The sequence below is a fragment of the Protobothrops mucrosquamatus genome, unplaced genomic scaffold (assembly GCF_001527695.2).
Source record: "Protobothrops mucrosquamatus isolate PMUCROS unplaced genomic scaffold, P.Mucros_1.0 scaffold30, whole genome shotgun sequence".
Taxonomy (NCBI): domain Eukaryota; kingdom Metazoa; phylum Chordata; class Lepidosauria; order Squamata; family Viperidae; genus Protobothrops; species Protobothrops mucrosquamatus.
The window spans coordinates 1,853,238-1,860,444 of record NW_015386414.1 but is presented as its reverse complement, the minus strand read 5'-3'; positions in this window follow the sequence as shown (position 1 = coordinate 1,860,444).

Sequence of the window (7,207 nt, the reverse complement as noted above, 5' to 3'; positions counted from 1 at the left end):
TGTTGCTGCCACAAAATCTAGTATGAGTGGCTGGACAGGGTCTTCCATATACTTTTCTAAGTTTTCCAAGCTTTAGTTGTTTTCCCCAGCCAACAACTGGGCAATTTCCTCTCTGATAACACTGCCAATCTCATTTTCTCCCTGTTGGCCAAGCTGCCAACTGATACTCTGGAAGTCTTTGCATCCCACCAGCTGCTCCTTCCCCGGGTTAGCTGGAGACAGTGGAATCCCAGGAGGGCAAAGCACTGCAGGCAGAAACACTCTGTGCTTTCTCCCATTACCCCTCATTACTCAGAAGTAATCTTTCTGCCTTCAGCAGGAACCATTCTGTTGGTTCCCAATACTTTTCTTTTTTCCTTCTCTCCTTTACTACAGGTAGTCCTCAACTTACAACAGTTCATTTAGTAACCGTTCAAAGTTAAAACGGCACTGAAAAAAGTGACTTATGACTGTTTTTCACACTCTTGACCATTGCAGCATCCTCATGGTCACGTGATCAAAATTCAGACGCTTGGCAATTGACTCATATTTATAACGGTTGCAGTGTCCCGGAGTCATGTGATCCCCTTTTACCATCTTCTGACAAGCAAAGTCAGTGGGGAAATCAGATTCACTTAACAACCATGTTACTAATTTAAGAACTGCAGTGATTCACTGAACAAAAGTGGATAGAACAGTCATAAAATGGAACAAAGCTCACTTAAATTTCTCATTTAGTAGCATAAATTTTGGGCTCAATTGTGGTCGTAAGTTGAGAACTACCTGTATCCCTTCCTTGGCTTTTAGATATTTTTTGAGCCAACTTTGCTTGTGTCCAAACTAGTTTCACCCCTCCATTCATGATCTAACCTTCAGAGGAATATCAAATTATAAATCTGGATGTCCAGACTTCTAATCACCATCACAATCTACTTCTAGTTCTTATTCTTTTGCATCTTCATCACACTTTAATCTTTGCTTGCTTGTACCAGCTTCCTGGACCTACCTTCGCAAACCTTTTCCCTAATCCATAAGGAATCTGGGTGCAGTCTGTTACTCTTAAATTTGGCCAAGCCCAGCCTGCAAACAGTGTTTAAATTCCAGCTTCCAAAACACATCTCCAGGCTTTGCTAAATCAGGACTTGACGGAGAGTCTCGCTCTGTTTCTCAGCCCCATCATAAGCTGTAAAGACTTAGTAAGTGGCAGCAGTAGCTCTGCCTCCATATAATTTACTGCCAGGCTATAGTCCATCAGGGGCAGAAAATCATCTTTATCTGTTTAGCAACACGTTCATTAAATAAACACCTTCCTGGCAGCAAGCAATTTCCTCAAGTGTTTCTATGAAAAATGCCTTCAACCAGATTATGATGGGACATTTTTCACTGGCAGCATCCAGGGGGAAAGGCAGAGCTGGAACAGAAACTCGTTCATCTAGCTTAGCTGAAATGCAATTTTAAATGCTTGGTATATCACAGACTCTCGTTGGAGAGACAGCCTGGGTCAGCAGGCCCCAAATCTGATTTACCTTGTTTATTATTTTGTCTGCTCCATAGTATGAACTGGATGGGTGATTTGCTGTCTCTGCCATTGTTCCCCTGCCCTGTTCCAAGGGCTTAGAAATCACCTGACATAGCCAGTTCAGTTTTCAATCCTGGCTAGACTTTCTAAGCTTCTGTCAAGTTTCTCTTGTTTATCAGCTGCTCCTGGAAAGAGAAGAAGCTGCCTGATACCATCTTGGTCCATACAATTGAATACTGGCCATAACAGGCCCTTCTCCAGCTTTTCTGACAGAGGTTTCTCCTTGATATAGTAGTTGAAAATGCTAGGAATTGAAACTGGGATCTTTCATGTGAAATGTTCGTCTGCCTGTCTATCATCTATCCATTCGTCAGAAAAGAAATAGTAAGTCAAATAAATTAAAGGCATGACCTAAGAAAAAGAAATGTAACTAAATTAACTTTCCACCGCCTCCATTCACTGTACTTCTCTAAACTTTTCTATCCTTACAAGTCATCCTTGCTTCTACTATAACTGCTCATCATTTCAGAAATTAATATTTCTTCCTTAAATTTGTCACAACTTTCCTTTTAAGGAACCCAGCAACTCCACTTATCATGTTTTTTTAAGTTTCCTCCTTCCATTTCCCTTGTTTTCATTTCTTTCATATATCTGCTATCATCATACACAAACTGATTTACCCATTCTGGTTTATCACCATTTTGTATCACTTGCAATTATTCATTCTACTTTTCTTGTCAAACACCAGTTTGTTTCTTCTATGTTAATGTTCAGATCCATATCTATGTTGCATTACACAATATATTTAATAGTCTCTGCAAATTGATAAGGTTCTCAGCCAACAATACAGCATCATCGGCATTCAGAACTTCAGATCTCCAGCCAATGCATCTCTAATATCACCACAATCATTAATTTTGTATGCATCCATAAATACAATAAACAACCAAAGGAAAATACATACCCTTCTCTTACTCCCAGCTCAATACTGAACAATTTATTAAGCATCCCATTGATTTTCATGCATCCTTTACTTCCATCATATATCTCTGTCAATCCCATTCAGTCACTTTCATATTTGTACAGTAATTCCAGCCTGTATATTTTATCATGTTTTCTTTAAATTAACAAGTGTAGAATAAACCTCACAGTTATATACTTCTCAGTCACCTGCTTTGATGATTGGCATAAAGCCAAACTGCATTTCACAGATATTACTCATGGTCCTCTCTTGTATTTTTTTCAATTAAAATTCTGCAAAGCATCTTTCCAGGCATACTTAACAAAGCAATCCCCCTGTAGTTTTTGCATTCAGTTGCAGGTTAATCCTTGCTACTTTCTCTCTGCAGAGGGAAACTGTGATACAGAGGTCTCCAACCTTTCTCAGTTGGTGGACCAGAGGGAAAGGAAGTGGGAAGTATTTTACACATGCACACACACACAAACATAAGCACACCCAACGCAAATGGGGCGATGCTAACACCCGCGTGACATCTGCCAGCACTGCCCCATTTTTGCCATGCAGTGCCCCATTTGCATTGGAGGCACTAGAGCAAGTGGGGGTGAGTGCGTGCATACACGTGCACACACACATGTACACACACTGGCCAGCCTGTTGCATGGCCTGGTGGCCAGGTGGCCACGGCCCGGTAGTGGGGACTACAGGTTGGGGACCCCTGTTGTAATAGCATTCTTTCAATTATCAAGCACAGGTTTAGTCTTCACGTACATATTGGACAGGTTTCATAGTCATTTTGTAAATAAGCCACATCCATAAGGTAGCCAACCTTTTTTTGGTTACACCATCTAAACCAGCAAACCTACAGTTTTTTTCAATATTCTCATAGTATTTATGGCTTATTTTCCATTATTTTTTTCCTTTTTTCTTCTATCATTTGTTTCTGTTTGACACTCTGACATATTCATACATTTTTTTTAAGAAAATCTTTTTAGCTTTCTCCCACTTGAGTTTATTTATTACATACGTTTGTTATATCGGTTTATATTGTTGCCCTCTCACAAGCGGTCAGCCCATATAAGGTTAAAGCCAAACCAAGCAGAACACAATAAGAAAAATAAGAAAGTTATGGTGGCTGAAGATAAGCCCAACTCCAATCATAAAAAAAAACCTTGTGCTGATAGGCTCACTCACCTTACGAACCCCATGCTGAAGGGACCATCCATTTTTTTAAGGGCTTCTGCATTGCTAGTTAAGTTGGGGGTTTTCAGGGCTCATCTCCAACCATTTCCTCACTTTAATCTTTAATCCCAACTACTTTGCCAGAGGCTCCTTGTTTAGCCCTCTTCACCCACTTCCCAAAAAGTTTTTATTCCCACCAAAACCTGACTGCATTTTCTCTGCCTTGTTTAATCTTAAGTAGTCCTTGTTTTCTTTGAATACATTTTTGCAACTATATTTTTCTCTCTAGGTATTATACAATATCATTTTTGCAGGAATTATTTTTCTTCTGTGTATTTTATCTTTACTCATGCCTTTTTTCACTTTTGATACTTCATATCCTTTTTAGCATAACTGCACACATTAGCATAACCTTCCATTATTAAAACTCCACACATTTCTGTATTCACTCGGTTCCAAATGGCTTCAATGTCCTTTTTCATATCCATATTCCACTAATTGTATTGGAAGATTAATCATATTGATTACATTTCAACACTTATTTTATATTCCTTTATACATCTCTGACAATTTCTCAGGAGATAAATACTAATGATACATCTTTTTGTAAAACAAATTCTTTCAAATACTGTGAAAATTTCAGTCCTTCAATCCACATATTTTTCCATTGATCAAGCATAATACTGTCTCCAAAGTCTTTTGTCCATCTTACAGTCGTTAACATATTCATCCTCCTCGTTCATTTTCAACATTGGTTTATATATTTTGGCAATAATATGTTCATCATTAGCACATAAATCCCTTTCTAAGTGTTTTTTATATCTACAAAAGCAAAATTATTTTTATCCAATTTAAATTTTCCTACCGGTTCTGCATAGGCACACCATTGGCAAATAAGTTCTTCTTTTTCCAATTCTTCACTTCTTTTTAATCTAGGTTCTCTTTCAGTAAAGGTCAATAAATCAACATAAGTCAACCAAGTTTGTGTAACTGTCATTTCTTTTCTAAAAAAGACTTCTTGGGATGACAGCTATAAAGGGATTTTAGGAAACAATCTTGCTTATGTCTGTTCCAAACTCTCAATATGGCACATCTAACAAAATGATTTTTAAAATCTATATTAACTTTAACTTTGTCATACCATAGATAGGTGCCAAAACAGTCCTTAGTTCATAAAAAGCTCTCTCAAAAGTTACTGGTTCCACGTATGATTTTTTTCTAATATTGATTGCTATTTATTTATGAAAATCATGTAGCTTCTTGAAGCACTTTAGAAATAATAAATGTTATTTGTTTATCCATTTTTTCCAGATCAGTCTCCATATTTAAAAAGTCATGCACAAATAAAAATTCAACTAAAAGAGTTGCATAACAAAATCAGGAGGATTAAGCAAATAAATAACACAGCAAAAGAATAACTAGCAAACATACGTTTTTACTACAGTCCATTAAAGCTTAATTTTTTAAAAAAAACAGAGTTCATTTTAGCAAAATATACCTACACTTTTTCTTATCAATTGGAAATTGTTGTTTTCTGTTTAAATGACTAGTCCAACTTTTGACGTCATCAGTCAATATTCCTTACCAGCTTCCAGAATCTCAGATATGTACCTAAAAGCTCTTAAAGATTCTACTCTATTTAGAATTGGGTCCAGGGTTCTACTCTCTCTTTCCAACAGTTCGGGACATGCCACAAATCTGTACAAAGTTGCCCAATTTTCCAGAGCAGGCTCAGCTTTGTACCTGTATAAAATGTTTTAAAAGTTCAAGGGATAATTGGGAGCCTTAGAGCATCCGTAAGGTCAGTAAAACTATTTATATACTTGATAATATTTACATGTCACCCCAATCAGAGAATCCAGGCAACTTACAGTTACATGACTAGTAAAAATAAATTTCACCAAAAACTATACAATCCCTTAAATACATCCAAAAGAAAACAAACAAACAAACAAACAAACCACCACCAATTAATCCCGGCACGAGGCAGAAACTCTACATATCACCTTCTTTTAGCTGACAATGCCTTAACTAGCTTCCCAAAAAATTAATAAAGAGGGGCCTGTCTAATCTTGGGCCACAATCTGATCCATAGGGCTGGAATAGCCATTAAGAAGACCTGTTGTGGATTTCCTATTCCTGTAAGTTTACATGGGGAGGACAATCTTCTTCACTTAACGTAAGGAATGACCAAACTTTACACAAAGAATATGATTCTGCAGGTGATAAGGATCTCTCCTATAAAAGTTTTTGTAGACGAAGCATCTTGAATTGTACCAGGAAGCAACCTGGCAGCTAGAGCAGGCTCCAGAATAGGGCATTAGCCTTGTGGAACAACTTTCACTTGTCATCCATTTGCACTTGTGGGCAACTGCGTTTTGCAGCGTTATCGTTTCGGAGCCATGTTAAGGACAGGCTCATGTAGAACAATTCTACCCCTCCCCACTCCTGTCGATGTCCTTTCCTTCCATCCTTGGTGTAGGAAGAAAGTGTACATGGTAGTCTTTCAGATTTGAAGAAGACATGCTGTTGTGCAATTCATCTGTAGACACAGAGGTGGCTCTGGAGTCCCAATCTGAAAGCGCAGAGACTAGAACAATGGGACCACTGAAGGTCCATTGTTGTAGTAACTGTGGATGTTATTCTGTGATGCTGCTCATGGTTTTGTGTCAGTTTTCGGTGGCGCCTGTCTTCAAGCCAGCAGAGGCTTCATAGCACAGGGGCTGCCAGTGGCCCACGGCTTCTAGTTCTCTTTGCTGGATGTCACAGTAGTGTAGAGTTTCTTTCACAGCATTTTTGTAGGGCTTGCATGGTCAATCTTGAATCTTTTCCCAGATTCCAATAAACTGTAGAGCAACTGGTGAGGCATATTGTGGTCATACTTTCTGATGAGGTGTCTCACCTACCTCATCTAAGCTCTGATCCTGGGACTCAATGCTGGTTGACTCTATGTGATCCAAGACCTCCATGTTGGTGACACAATCTTGCCAAGAATGGAGTTTCTCCAGTTGTTAGAAGTGTCTTCAGTATATAGTCCAGGACAGGAGAATCCCACTCTTACCACTTTTTAACTCTTATTTGCTGCTGTCTATTATTCGATTTACTGGCCCATAAGAATATATTTTATCCTAGTTACACTTAAGACTTTTTTCTCCTATGTTATTATATAGAAATGTTTTAATTTACTAAGCAATAGAAAGCTTTAGCATAAATCTTATCACCATAATCTGTACATTATAAAGGGCTGAAAACTTTGTCCTTGATTTCACTGCCAAAATCATGTGCCAATCTCAGATTCATATACAGGTGAAACTCGAAAAATTAGAATATCGTGCAAAAGTTCATTTATTTCAGTAATGCAACTTAAAAAGTGAACCTAATATATGAGATAGACTCATTACATGCAAAGCAAGATAGTTCAAGCCGTGATTTGTCATAATTGTGATGATTATGGCTTACAGCTCATGAAAACCCCAAATCCACAATCTCAGAAAATTAGAATATTACATGCAATCAATAAAACAAGGATTGTACATAGAACAATATCGGACCTCTGAAAAGTATAAGCA